Source organism: Prionailurus viverrinus, chromosome E2 (genome assembly GCF_022837055.1).
Source record: "Prionailurus viverrinus isolate Anna chromosome E2, UM_Priviv_1.0, whole genome shotgun sequence".
In the NCBI taxonomy this organism is placed as follows: Eukaryota; Metazoa; Chordata; class Mammalia; order Carnivora; family Felidae; genus Prionailurus; species Prionailurus viverrinus.
The window spans coordinates 38,406,385-38,421,487 of NC_062575.1; the positions used below are offsets into that span (position 1 = coordinate 38,406,385).

General features: G+C 37.6%; 1 long non-coding RNA gene across 2 annotated transcripts in view; it reads left to right on the forward strand.

Annotated features, from left to right (window-relative positions):
• The window catches only part of LOC125153144 (uncharacterized), a 146,748-nt gene that overhangs the window by 123,851 nt on the left and 7,794 nt on the right, over positions 1 to 15,103 (forward strand). For both annotated transcript variants that reach the window (XR_007147423.1, XR_007147422.1), the window contains one exon: positions 14,540 to 14,710. This is a non-coding gene — a long non-coding RNA (uncharacterized LOC125153144). The remainder of the gene's footprint in view (positions 1 to 14,539; positions 14,711 to 15,103) is intronic.

The window sequence follows — 15,103 nt, forward strand, 5'->3', positions numbered from 1 at the left end:
ATGGCCAACAGACACATGAAAAGATGTTCAGCGTCGCTCCTTATCAGGGAAATACAAATCAAAACCACACTCAGGTATCACCTCACGCCAGTCAGAGTGGCCAAAATGAACAAATCAGGAGACTATAGATGCTGGAGAGGATGTGGAGAAACGGGAACCCTCTTGCACTGTTGGTGGGAATGCAAATTGGTGCAGCCGCTCTGGAAAGCAGTGTGGAGGTTCCTCAGAAAATTAAAAATAGACCTACCCTATGACCCAGCAATAGCACTGCTAGGAATTTATCCAAGGGATACAAATTAATTAATTTTAATTTAATTTGGGTTTATCTAGTTATTTCCTCAAACTTTTTTAACTTAAAGTTTTTATCCAAAATATGCCTGAATAATAATTATTCAGTCAATAGCCAAATAGTTGACTTGTGGGGGAAAAAATCAGCCTCAGACCTCTGTTTTTATTCCTGCTTCCCAGAGACAATTTCTGTTAACTATTTTGGATTCTTCAGTGTTTAACTCCATATCTCTAAAGGACATGTTTATATTGATTTTTCAGGTTTGGTATTCTCAGTTAATTGTCATGATCAAAGATGAGAATTTAACTCTTTTTTACATATCCCCTTGCTATCATCATATGTTTGCACATATTATCTTCCATTCTGACACTGTGAAAATATTTTTGTTATGAATTTTCTGTTAATATTATTATGACTATTAAGCACTATTCACAACTTAGTTATGTGGCAATTTTTTTATATAACTTTTTGTATTTTCTGGAATTAATGCTTTTCCTGGCCTTTTAAAGCTTTCTTTGTGGTTATCACCAAAATATCTTCAAGGTTGCTCCTAGCTGTGTAATCTCCACTGGTATTTTTAAGCACAATAGAAATTTTATGTATTCCATTTTCTAAAGAAATGCTTTTGATCTGCTCTAATCTGGACTGGTTTCCCTCTATTGCTAGTGCTGTCTTTCTCTAGAACCAACATCTTGAGAATGTTCCCTTTTCTCTTTTTTGTGTTGCATCTTCTGTTTACGTATGTTTACTTTTAAAAGAATTTAGTTCTTCATTTAATCAGGGCATGTCCTGAGAATTGGGTCCATCAGGTAATGTTTTGAAACCTTGAATGTATCAAAACAGATTTGTTCTACCCCTGAATAATAATTTAGCTGATATAGGATTTTAGGCTGGAAATAATTTACACTCAGAATTTTGAAGGCCTTTCTCCAATGCCTTCTTATGGCTTTGGAAAGTTCTTTACTCTTCTGAATCTTTTTTTATTTTAAGTTTATTTATTTTATTTATTTATTTTAAGGGAGAGTGTGCAAGAGTGGGGGAGGGGTAGTGAGAAAGAAAGAGAGGGAAGGGCAGGTAGAGGAGAGAGAGAATCCCAAGCAGACTCTGAGCTGTCAGCACAGAGCTTGAGAACTGTGAGATCATGACCTGAGCCAAGACCAAGAATCAGATGTTTAACCAACTGAACCACCCAGGCACCACTCTATTTTGAATCTTCATCTTTGTATGATCTCTGTATTTTACCCCTTTCTGGAAAATTTTTATTTTATTTTTCCCTCAGCTTTATTGAAGTGTATTTGGCAAATAAAATTTCATATATAAGGTGTACAACGTGATGATATGATTTATGTATACATGGTAATATGATTACACAATCAAGCTAACACATCCATCACCTCAGAAGTTAAGATTTTGTATGTGTGTTGAGATCACCTAAGATCTGTTTCCTTAGTGGGATGCCTGCATGGCTTAGTTGGTTAAGTGTCTAACTCTTGATTTCAGCTCAGGTCATGATCTCATAGTTTGTGAGATTGAGGTCCGCTTTGGGCTCCATTTTTTTTTTAAGTTTATTTATTTTTGGTACAGAGAGAGACAGAGCATGAATGGGGGAGGGTCAGAGAGAGAAGGAGACACAGAATCTGAAACAGGCTCCAGGCTCCGAGCTGTCAGCACAGAGCCCGACGCGGGGCTCGAACTCACGGACCGCAAGATCATGACCTGAGCCGAAGTCGGCCGCTCAACCGACTGAGCCACCCGGGCGCCCCTTTGGGCTCCATTTTAAGAGCAGCATGGAGCCTGCTTGGGAGTCTCTCTCTCCTCTCTCTCTCCCCCTCCTCATGCTTGCAAATTCTCTCTCTCAAATAAATAAATAAAAATTGAAAAAAAAATCTACTCCCTTAGGAAATTTCAGGTATACAATACAGTATTATTAGTTATATTCACCATTTTGTATATAGAGCCTTATAAATTATTCATCTTGTAACTGAAAGTTTGAACCCTTAGACCCAGATCCTCCCCTGCTCCCTTGCCCCAGTCTCTCTTACCTACCGTTGTAATCTCTATTACTATGAGTTTGACTTTTTTTTCTTTTTAGATTCAACATATAAGTGAGATCATGCAACATTTGTCTTTCTGTGTCTGGTTTATTTCACTTAGCATGATGTCTTACAGATGCATCCATGTTTTCTCAAGTGATAGAATTTCCTTCTTTTTTACGGCTGAACAATATTCTCTTGTATATACACCCCACATTTTATGCATCCATTTATCTATTACTAGGTACTCAAATTGTTTCTATTTCTTGGTGATTATGAATAATGCTGCAGTGAACATGGGAGTGCAGATATCGCTTCAAGATATTGATTTCATATACAGATGTGGGATTGCTGGATCATATCATTAGTTCTATTTTTTTTAATGCTTATTTTTGAGAGAGAGAGAAGAGAGAGAGAGAGATCATGAGTAGGGGAGGGGCAGAGAGGAACAGAATCCAAAGCAGGCTCCAGGCTCTGAGCTGTCAGCACAGAGTCTGACGTGCGGCTTGAATTCAGGAACTGTGAGATCATGAGCTGAAGTTGGACACTCAACCAACTGAGCCATTCGGGCACCCCTCATAGTTCTATTTTTAATGTTTTGAGGAACTTCCATACTTCTATCCATAGTGACTGCACCAATTTATGTTTCCATCAACAGTGCAAAAGGATCCCCATTCTCCACATTCTCACCAACACTTGTTATCTTTTGTGTTTTTGATAATACCCATCCTAACAGGCATGAGGTGATATCTCATTGTGGATTTGATTTGCAATTCTCTGGTGATTAGTGACACTGAGTACGTTCCATTTGGATGTCTTCTTTGGAAAAATGTTTATTCAGTTTCTCTGCCTATTTTTAATCAGACTTTTTTTGCTATAATGTATGAGTTCCTTAAATATTTTGGATAATAACCTCTAACCAGGTATGTGGTTTGCAAATCTTTTCTCCCATTCTATAGATTTCCTTTTCATTTTGTTGGCTGTTTCCTTTGCTGTATAGAGCTTCTTAGTTTGATTTAGTCCCTCTTGATATATTTTTTATTGCCAATGCTTTTGGTGTCATATCTAAAAAAGATTATCGCCAAGGCCAAAGTCAAGGAGTTTTTTCCTATGTTTTTTTCCAGGAGTTTTATGGTTTCAGGTCATACATTCAAGTTTTTAACCTATTTTCCTTTGTGATGGTATAAGGGTCTAATTCTTTTTTTCTTTTTCTTCTTTCTTTCTTTCTTTCTTTCTTTCTTTCATCTTTGCATGTGGATATCCAGTTTTCACCCATGCCATTTATTTTTTTAATTTTTTCAGATGATTTTTTAATTTGTAAATATTGTAAAAATTTTAATAACTTAAATTGTATATACAACAAAATAAAGACTTGCATTAATGACTGGTGGAGTTGGTGTCATAGGATCAGTGTGCTGGGCTTCTTTTTCTTGCTCAGGCTGTAGACTGGAGAATCCCTAGGGGTGGAGGTTTGTTTAGACAAGCCATTAAGCTATTATGAAGATATCCCCATTTTCCATATGAATAAACTGAACTCCAGAAAGGTTAAGCACCCTGTCTTAGGTCAGAGGACAAGTAGGGGAGCCAGGATCTGAACCTTGTCCGTAACTAGTTTGTTTGATGCCCCGCACCATTTACTGAAGTGACTATCCACTTCCCACTGGATATTCCTGACACACTTTTCAAATATTAGTTGACTATATATGTTTGGATTTATTTCTTGGCTCTAGGTTCTGCTCCATTGGTTTATGTGTTTGTTTTTATGCAAGTACCACACTGTTTTGACTACTATAGCTTAGTAATATAGTTTGAAATGAGGAAGTGTGATGACTCCAGTTTGCTGTTGTTTTTCAAGGTTATTCTGGCTATTTTGTGGTTCCATGCAAATTTTAGAATTATTTTTTCTTTCTCTGAAAAATGTGATTGGGATTTTAATGGAGATTGCATTGAATACATAGGTGATTTTGGACAGCATGGACATTTTAATAATATTGATTTTCCCAATCTATGAACATGGAGTATCTTACATGTATTTGTGTCTTCTTTAATTTATTTCATCAATGTCATAGTTTTCAGTATATGATATTTTATCTCCTTGGTTAAATTTATTCCAAAGTACTTTATTGCTTTTGATGCTATTGTAAGAGATTGTTTCCTTAGTTTCTTTTTCAGGTAATTTCTTGTCAGTGTATGGAAATGCAATTGATTTTTGTGTGTTTATTTGTATCCTACAACTTCAGTGAATTGATTGATTAGTTCTAAATGTATTTGTGTGTGTGTGTGTGTACTCTAGTTTTTTTTTTATGTATAAGATCACATCATCTGCAAACAATGACAGTTTATTTATTTAAATGTTTATTTACTTTTGAGACAGAGAGACAGTACAAGCGGAGGAGGAACAGAGAGAGAGAGGGGAACAGAGGATCAGAAGCAGGCCCTGTGCTGACAGCAGAGAGCGTGATATGGGGTTCAAACTTGCAAACCACAAGATCATGACCTGAGCCAAAGTCAGACACTTAACCAACTGAGCCACCTAGGTGCCCCAACAATGACAATTTTAATTCATACTTTCTGGTATAGATAGCTTTTTCTTGCTTAATTGTTCTGGCTAGAGCTTCTAATACCATATTGGTTGCAAGTGATGAGTAGCAATCTTTGAATTCTCCTATGAAACCCTCTAGTCCTAGACTTCTACTTGTTGGGAGATTTTTTTTATTACTGAGTCAATCTCCTTCCTTGATATTAGTTCATATTTTCTATTTATTTTTTATTTGTTTGTTTATTTATTTACTTATTTATTTAGAGAGTTAGAGAGAGAGGAAGTGAGGAAGAGGCAGAGAGAGAAGGAGAGAGAGACTCCTAAGCAAGTTCTGTGATGTCAGCCTAGAGCCTGACATGGGGCTTGAATCCATGAACAGTGAGATTGTGACCTGAGCCAAAATTAAGAGTAAGATGCTCAACTGACTGAGCTACCCAGGTGTCCCCACTTTTTAAACTTTATTTATTTATTTTAAGAGAGAGAGAGAGAGAGAGAGACCAGATTTTCTATTTCTTCATGATTCAGTCTTGGTAACTTGCATGTTCTTATGAATTTATTCATTTCTTCTAGGTTATCCTATTTGTTTCAGGTATAATTGTATATGGTACTCTCTTTTGATACTTTTTTATATCTGTGGTTTCTATTGTAAAGTCTCCTCTTTCACTTATTTTACTATTATTATTTTTTTAATTTTTATATAATTTATTTTTTAATTTATATCCAAGTTATTTAGCATATAGTGCAACAATGATTTCAGGAGTAGATTCCTTAATTCCCCTTGCCCATTTAGCCCAACCCCCCTCCCACAACCCCTCCAGCAACCCTCTGTTTCTTCTCCATATTTAAAAGTCTCTTATGTTTTTGTTCCCCTCCATGTTTTTATGTTATTTTTGTTTCGCTTCCCTAATGTTCATCTGTTTTGTATCTTAAAGTCCTCATATGAGTGAAGTGATATGATATTTGTCTTTCTCTGACTAATTTTGCTTAGCATAATACCCTCTGGTTCCAATCATGTAGTTGCAAGATTTCATTGTTTTTGATTGCTAAGTAATACTCCAGTGTGTGTGTGTGTGTGTGTGTGTGTGTGTGTGCTACATATTCTTTATCCATTCATCTATCAATGGACATTTGGGATCTTTCCATACGTTGGCTATTGTTGATAGTGCTGCTTAAACATTGAGGTGCATGTGCCCCTTTCAAACAGCATACCTGTATCCCTTGGATAAATACCTAGTGGTGCAAAGCTGGGTCGTAGAGTACTTCTACTTTTAATTTTTTTGAGGAACCTCCATACCATTTTCCAGAGTGGCTGCACCAGTTTTCATTCCCACCAGCAGTGCAAAAGAGACACTCTTTCTCTGCAATGTCGCCAACATCTGTTGTTGCCTGAGTTGTTAATGTTAGCTATTCTGCCAGGTGTGAGGTGGTATCTCATGATGGTTTTGATTTATATTTCCCCATGATGAGTGATGAGCATTTTTTCATGATTCTGTTGGCCATCTGGATGTCTTCTTTGGAGAAGTATCTATTTATGTCTTTTTTTCATTTCTTCACTGGATTATTTGTTTTTTGGGTGTTGAGTTTGAAAAAGTTCTTTATAGATTTTGGATACTAACCCTTTATCTGATATGTCATTTGAAAATATCTTCTCCCATTCCATTGGTTGCCTTTTAGTTTTGCTGATAGATTCCTTCGCTGTGTGGAAGCTTATTATTTTGATGAGTTCCTAATAGTTCATTTTTGCTTTGGTTTCCCTTGCCTCTGGAGACGTGTTGAGTAAGAGGTTGCTGTGGCCAAGATCAAAGAGGTTTTTGCCTGCTTTCTCCTTGAGGATTTTGATGGCTTCCTGTCTTACATTGAGGTCTTTCATCCATTTTGAGTTTATTTTTGTGTATGGTGTAAGAAAGTGGTCCAGGTTCATTTTTTCTGCATGTTGCTGTCCAGTTTTCCCAGCACCACTTGCTGAAGAGAATGTCTTTATTCCATTGGATATTCCATTGGCCATATGTTTGTGGGTCCATTTCTGGGTCCTCTATTCTGTTCCATTGATCTAAGTGTCTGTTTTAGTGCCAGTACCATACATCTTGATGATTACAGCTTTGTAATAGAGCTTGAAGTCTGGGATTGTGATGCCTACTGCTTTGGTCTTCTTTTTCAAGATTGCTTTGGCTATTCAGCCTCTTTTCTGGTTCCATATAAATTTTAAGAATGTTTATTCTAGCTCTGTGAAGAATGCTGTTGTTATTTTAATAGGTATTGCATTGACTATGTAGATTGCTTTGGGTAGTATTGACATTTTAACAATATTTGTTCTTCCTATCCAGGACCATGGAATCTTTTCCCATTTTTTTTGTGCCTTCTTCAATTTCTTTCATAAGTCTTCTATAGTTTTCATTGCATAGATTTTTCACCTCTTTGGTAAGATTTATTCCTATGGTTTTTGGTGCAATTGTAAATGGGATCGATTCCTTGATTTCTCTTTCTCTTGCTTAATTGTTGGTGTATAGGAATGCAACTGATTTCCGTGCATTGATTTTATATCCTTCCACTTTGCTGAATTCATGGATCAGTTTCAGAAGTTTTTTGATGGAATCTTTTGGGTTTTCCATATACAATATCGTGTCATCTGTGAAAACAAAGTTTGACCTCTTTCTGTCTGATTTGGATGCCTTTTATTTCTTTGTGTTGTCTGATTGCTGAGGCTAAAACTTCCAATATTATGTTGAATAACAGTGGTGAAAGTGGACACCCCTGTCTTGTCCCTGACCTGAAGGGGAAAGCTCTCAGCTTTTCCCCATTGAGGATGATAGTAGTGTTAGGTTTCTTTTTTTTTTCAACATTTATTTATTTTTTTGGGACAGAGAGAGACAGAGCATGAATGGGGGAGGGGCAGAGAGAGAGGGAGACACAGGATCGGAAACAGGCTCCAGGCTCTGAGCCATCAGCCCAGAGCCTGATGCGGGGCTCGAACTCACGGACCGTGAGATCGTGACCTGGCTTAAGTCGGACGCTTAACCGACTGCGCCACCCAGGCGCCCCTGTAGTGTTAGGTTTCTTATATGGGTTTTATGATGTTTAGGTATGTTCCTTCTATCTCTACCTTTCTTGAGGGGTTTTATCAAGAAATGATGCTGTATTTTGTCAAATGCTTTCTCTGCATGTATTGAGAAGAACATGTTTCTTGTCTTTTCCTTTATTGATGTGATGAATCACATTGATTTTTTTTGTGGGTATTGAACCAGTCCTGCATCCCACGGATAAATCCTATTTTCTAGTGTTGAATAATTCCTTTAGTGTAATGTTACATTCAGTTGGCTAATACCTTGTTGAGGATTTTTGCATCCATGTTCATAAGGGAAATTGGTCTATAGTTCTTCTTTCACTGGAGTCTTTGCCTGGTATTGGAATCAGGGTAATGCTGGCTTCATAGAAAGAGTTTGGAAGTTTTCCTTCCATTTCTATTTTTTGGAACAGCTTCAAGAGAATAGGTGTTAACTCTTCCTTAAATGTTTGGTAGAATTCCCCTAAAGCCATCTGGCCCTGGACTCTTGTTTTTTTGGCAGATTTTTGATTACTAATTCGATTTCCTTACTGATTATGGGTCTGTTCAAATTTTCTATTTCTTCCTGGTTCAGTTTTGGTGTGTATATGTTTCTAGGAATTTGTCCATTTCTTCCATATTTCCCATTTTATCGGTCTATAATTGCTCATAATATTCTGTTATTATTGTTTTTATTTCTGTGGTGTTGGTTGTGATCTCTCCTCTTTCATTCTTGATTTTATTTATTTGGGTCCTTTCCTTTTTCTTTTTGATCAAACTGGCTAGTGGTTTATCAATTTTGTTAATTCTTTCAAAGAACCAGCTTCTGGCTTCATTGATCTGTTCTACTATTTGTTTTGGTTTTGGTTTTGGTTTTGGTTTTGACAACATTGATTTCTCCTCTAATCTTTATTTCCTGTCTTCCACTGTTTTGGGTTTTATTTGCCATTCTTTTTCCAGCCCTTTAAGGTGTAAGGTTAGATTGTGTACCTGAGACCTTTCTTCTTTCTTTAGGAGGCCTGGATTGCTATATACTTTCCTTTTATGACCACCTTTGCTGTGTCCCAAAGGTTTTGGACTGTGGTGTTATCATTTTCACTGGTTTCCATGCATTTTTTTTTAATTTCCTCTTTAACATCTTAGTTAGCCCATTCATTCTTTAGTAGAATGTTCTTTAGTCTGCAAGTATTTTTTATCATTCCAAAGTTTTTCTTGTGGATTATTTCACGTTTCATAGCATTGTGGTCTGAAAATATGCATGGTATGATCTCAATCTTTTTGTACTTGTTGAGGGCTGATTTATGTCTCAGTATGTGATCTATTCTGGAGAACATTCTATGTGCACTGGGGAAGAATGTGTATTCCGCTGTTTTAGGATGAAATGTTCTGAATATATCTGTTAAGTCCATCAGGTCTAGTGTGTCATTCAAAGCCTTTGTTTCCTTGTTGATTTTCTGTTTAGTTGATCTGTCCATTACTGTGGGTGGGGTGTTGAAGTCCCCTACTATTATGTTATTGTTATGAATGAGTTTCTTTATGTTTGTGATTAATTGATTTATATATTTGGGTGCTCTCACATTTGGAGCATAAATGTTTACAATTGTTAGGTCTTCTTAGTTGATAGATTCCTTAATTATGACATAATGTCCTTCTTTATATCCCGTTACAGTCTTTTTTTTCAAAGTCTAGATTGTCTGATATAAGTATGGCTACTCCGGCTTTCTTTTGGTGACCATTAGCATGATAGGTTGTTCTCCATCCCCTTACTTTCAATCTGAAGGTACCTTTAGGTCTAAAGTGGGTATTTTGTAAACAGCATATAGGTGGATCTTGTTTTCTTAGCCATTCTGTTACCTTATGTATTTTGATTGAAGCATTTAGTTCATTGATGTTTAGAGTGAGTACTAAAAGTTATGAGTGTATTGCCATTATATTTGTTGTAGAGTTGGAGTTTCCAGTGGTGTTCTCTGGCCCTTTCTAGTCTTCATTGCTTTGGTCTTTCTTTCTTTCTTTCTTTCTTTCGTGTTTTCTCCCCTCAGAGAGTCCCCCTTAAAATTTCTTGCAGGGCTGGTTTAGTGATCACAAATCCTTTAATTTATGTTTGTCTGGGAAACTTTTTATCTCTCCTTCTATTTTGAATTCCTTATCCTTGCTGGATAAAGAATTCTTGGCTGCATATTTTTCTGATTCAGGATGTTGAATGTATCCTGCCACTCCTTTCTGGCCTGCCAAGTTTCTGTGGATAAGTCTACTGCAAACCAGATCTGTCTTCTCTTGTAGGTTAAGGACTTTTTTCCCTTTTTTACTTTCATTATTCTTTCCTTACCTGAATATTTTGTGAATTTGACTATGATATGCCTTGTTGATGGTCGGTTTTTGTTGAATCTAATGGGAGTTCTCTGTGCTTCCTGGATTTTGATGTCTGTGTCTTTCCCCAGGTTAAGGATGTTTTCTGCTATGATTTGCTCACATAGCCCTTCTACCCCCTTTTCTCTGTCTTCATCTTCTGGGACCCCTATGATTCTGATGTTCCTTTTTAATGAGTCACTGATTTCTCTCATTCTTAAATTGTGCTCTTTTGCCTTAGTATCCCTTGTTTTCTGCTTCATTATTCTCCATAAGTTTGTCCTCTCTATAACTGATTGACTGCTCTGTCTCATCCATCCTTGCCACCGTGGCAATCATTTGAGATTGCAGCTCAGTTATAGCATTTTTATTTCATCCTGATTAGTTTTTACTTCTTTTATCTCTGCATATAGGGATTCTAATCTATTTTCCACTCCAGCTAGTATTCTTATTATTGTGATTCTCAATTCTGGTTCAGACATCTTGCTTGTGTCTGTGTTGATTAAGTCCCTGGCTTTCATTTCTTTATGCTCTTTGTTTTTGTGTGAATTCCTTCATTTATTCATTTTTAAAGAAGAAAAGGGATTAATAAGGCAAAAACAATTTAATTTAAAAGATTAAAAACAACACACACACACAAATCTAATAAGTGTTGCTAGATTCTAGGTGTGTTTTGGTGTGGTTGTTGAAAGGAGCTTGATAGATTAGAGAATAAAGGGAAAGATAAGAAAAGAAAAAAAGGAAAACTTGAAAATTTGAAAAAAAATGAATACAATGTTAGAATAAAATGAAATTATGGAAGTGATGTAGGATTTGAAAAAATCACAAAAAGGTAAAAAATGTAGTAGAAAAATTAATGAAAAATATTTTTAACAAAAAATGAAAATAAAAATAAATTTTTTCTCTTTCTGTATTCAAGAAAAAGAAAATAAATGAAAAAGAAAAAAATTGAATAGATGAACCAGCGAATAGAGTGAAATATGATTGAAATTACATCATTTTCCCTTAGACGTCAAACTATGAAGCACTTTATAGTCCATAACCTAAGCAGGTGGAGAGATTTGTGGTGTTCCTGAAGAGTGAGATTGACCCAGTTGTGCAGGGCTGATTGTAGCGTCTCCATTATCCACTAAATGGTGCTGCTTAGCTTACTGGAGTGTAATGTTGTGGTGCTTGTGGGTGTGTATGTGCGTGTGCAGGAGGGGTCACACAGCTACCCAGTCTCTAGTATTGGAACTCTGTTCTCCCCAATCAACAATTGTGTATGCCTCCTTTGTATCCAGCGTCCATCCACTCACACTTTTACACTGTCTGTAACCAAGCTATCTGGTTGTCAGGCAGCACCTCCCTCCTGAGTTTTATCTTAGATGGGACCATGTTTCACAAACCCTCACTCTGAGAGACTGGAGCTTTGACCCACTCAGACCTTCTGGGCCAGGGTCTCACCAAGCAATGGCTGGGTGCCTGCTGCACTCAGGAACATTTGCAGAACCATGCTGCTGCCAATGCCCAGAGACTGCAGATGGGTGCCAGCCCCCCTCAAAAGAGTTCACACGATTATGTAGCAGCAGCACTTCAGGGATTATAGTAAGTCACAACACACATCTGGCACCAGCCTTCCCCCTTAACGTCTTTGTTCCAGCACCAGAAAATGTGGTTATTCTCTGGGGTCTGCTGGGAAGTTAGGCTGCGGGGTGGCTACACAGCCTCTACCAAACGTCCTCCCAGCAAGAGAACTGCCTCTCCTTGTGTAGCCTAAGGATCCCTAGACCTCACTCTCCGCTCTTGGGGATTTTCCCTTCCCAACAGAGCACCACCTGTTATTGAGCTGTGGAGTTTCAGACTCGGTGCTCCCCCTGTTTATAGAGTCTTAACAGAATTTAAACCCTCTCCTTTCTCCTTTCTCCCTTTTTTGTTTAGTCCTTGTGGCTATTTCCACTTTTCCCTGCCTTTCCAGTTGCTCTTGGGGGGGGGGTGCTTTTCCTGTACTCTACCACTGTCTCTATCCTCTCTCTGCGAGCAAAAACAGCTCCCTGCTTTCCACAGCTTCTCTCTCCCCCAGTTCACCTCTTTGTGCTGCATACCTGCTGAGTTCTGTCGTTCAGGTTGTGCAGATTGTTGTGTTAGTCCTCAATAAGTTTTCTAAGTTTGCAGGATGGTTTAGTGTTGATCTGCTGTATTTCATGGATGTGAGATGAAAAAAAAACAAAAAACAACAACAAAAAAAAAACCTCAGCTTATCTTTGATGCCAGTTGCTCCTCACCCAAGAGTCTCCTGCATGGAAACATTTCTCAGGAGAGATTCTTCTGTTTAGAGACCCCACTTCCCTGAAATTGTCCTAGTGCTGCTGAGTTTGGTGAGCTTGGTTTCCTCTTAGGAAAACAATTGTCTGGGAGGAGGGTGATAAGGGTGAGCTACAGAAAGTTAACATTTCTTTTGCATGCAGAAAGATGGTCAGGAGGAAAGATGTAGTTTCAAAATAATTAGAGGTAACTTTGATGAAGCATAAGGGCTTATTACTGCACCTGACAGCTTTTTGGTAATCATGCTGTTTCTTTTTGTCTTCGATGCTCCTTGTCCCTTTGCTTTCAAGGCTGGACCACTTCCATCCTCCCACTACATTTTGCTATGACTAATCTGTCCCTATATCAAACATAAGCTGAGATGGGGTATTTCATTTAAGAAAAAACTCCCAGGGGCATTTGACTTCTGTTTTATATTAGTCCAGCCTCTTGAACTTCTTTGTTTAACTCTCCTGTTCCCCTCTAGTGGCATCCCCCATCTCCTTTGCTTACATTAAACCCCTATTCTTGCAGGCTGGTACTTATGTTCCAACCTTTCCCCATCCTCTATGTTCAGCCAAACTCCATCAATGTATGTCCAGTTACACCTCCACCTCTTCCAGGAAACCCTCCATGATCCCTTCAACCCCAAATGTTTCTTCCTCACTCTGATTTTTTGTAACACTTTGATTTTTTCATCAGATATCAAATTGTGCAGGTAAAACTCTGTCATATTATTTCCTTTATAAGTAAATGTTTTATGTTTTTGCTCAACTACAAACTCTTAGCAGGTGAAGACTGTGTATCTCCCTTCTTGTGTAACCTACACAGCACCTAGCACAATGCTAGGCATGTAGCTTTGTGCATGTTTGTTGACTCAATAACTAACTTATTCGTTAGTATGCTATCTGTCCATTTTTCTAAAAAATCTATGTGTATATGAAGTAGTGCTTCAATTTCTTAGACTCTGTTTGGTATAAAAATCAATTTGTGAAACTGTGTGAGCTGTACATGGATGAAAACATCAATGGGCAACAATTTATACATTTCCTCATTCTTGGGCTTACCTGCTTTTATGGTAAAACCTAAATATTTGGATTTTTTTGACAGACATTTTAAAAAATATTTGTAGTATTTATTTATTATTTTTAAAACATAATTTATTGTCAAATTGGTTCCATACAACACCCAGGGCTCATCCCAACAAGTGCCCTCCTCAGTGCCCATCTCCCACTATTCCCTCTCTCCCAACCCCTGAAGACCCTCAGTTTGTTCTCAGTATCCAAGAGTCTCTTATGGTTTGCCTCCCGCCCTCTCTGTAACTATTTTTTCCCCTTCCCTTCCCGCATGGTCTACTGTTCAGTTTCTTAAGATCCATATATGAGTGAAAACATATGGTGCCTGTCTTTCTCTAACTGACTCATTTCACTTAGCATACTACCCTCCAGTTCCATCCATGTTACTACAAATGGCATGATTTCATTCTTTCTCATTGCCAAGTAGTATTCCATTGAATATATAAACCACAATTTCTTTATCCATTCATCAGTTGATGAACATTTAGGCTCTTTCCATAATTTGGCTATTGTTGAAAGTGCTGCTATAAACATTGGGGTACAAGTGCCCCTATGCATCAGTACTCCTGTATCCCTTGGGTAAATTCCTAGCAGTGCTATTTCTGGATCATAGGGTAGATCTATTTTTAATTTTTTGAGGAACCTCCACACTGTTTTTCAGAGCAGCTGCACCATTTTGCATTCCCACCAACAGTGCAATAGGGTTCCTGTTTCCCCACATCCTCATCAGCATCTATAGTCTCCTGATTTGTTCCTTTTAGCCACTCTGACCAGCATGAAGTGGTATCTCAGTGTGGTTTTGATTTGTATTTCCCTGATGAGGAGTGATGTTGAGCCTCTTTTCATGTGTCTGTTTGCAATCTGGATGTCTTTAGAAAAGTTGACAAACATTATTTAAGGGAAAATGAAACTGTCCACAAATATATTTTTCAGATGCTTGGAGGCAAAAACAGAGTGATTGGAGAGTAATGGGGGAAATGCAAAGTACATCTATGTCTGGATTGAGAATCTCTGAGCAACAGAGGAAGAATCCTATGCCAGCACCTAGTGGATTTAAAAAGCTTGTTCTGCCAATCTTCTATTTGCCTTCACATGGAGACCTTTGTGAGTATTTTGAGTTGTTCTGAACTTCAGGAAGTGACTGCCCAGCATCGATTTATGAGATGGCCTTGACTGGGAAATGCTTGGAGGACCTACCTCCTAGTGCTACAAATGCATAGGTTACTTACAAATCATTTTAACCACACAAATTGTAACCACGAAGAATCATCTCCTGTATTGTGTTCTATAGAAGGATAAGCCTCAAGTGAATTACAGGTAATCAAACCTACAAGAGAAAGAATGTATCCTAAAAGCTTAATTAAATATGGAGTGGGGTGAGAATCTGCCTTCTTTTGCTGTTAGTTTAATTCCAGAAAATAAAAAATGAGGTGGTAGTGTTCTACTGAAAGTGAATGGGTTTTTTTTATGAATATAATTTATTGTCAAATTGGCTTA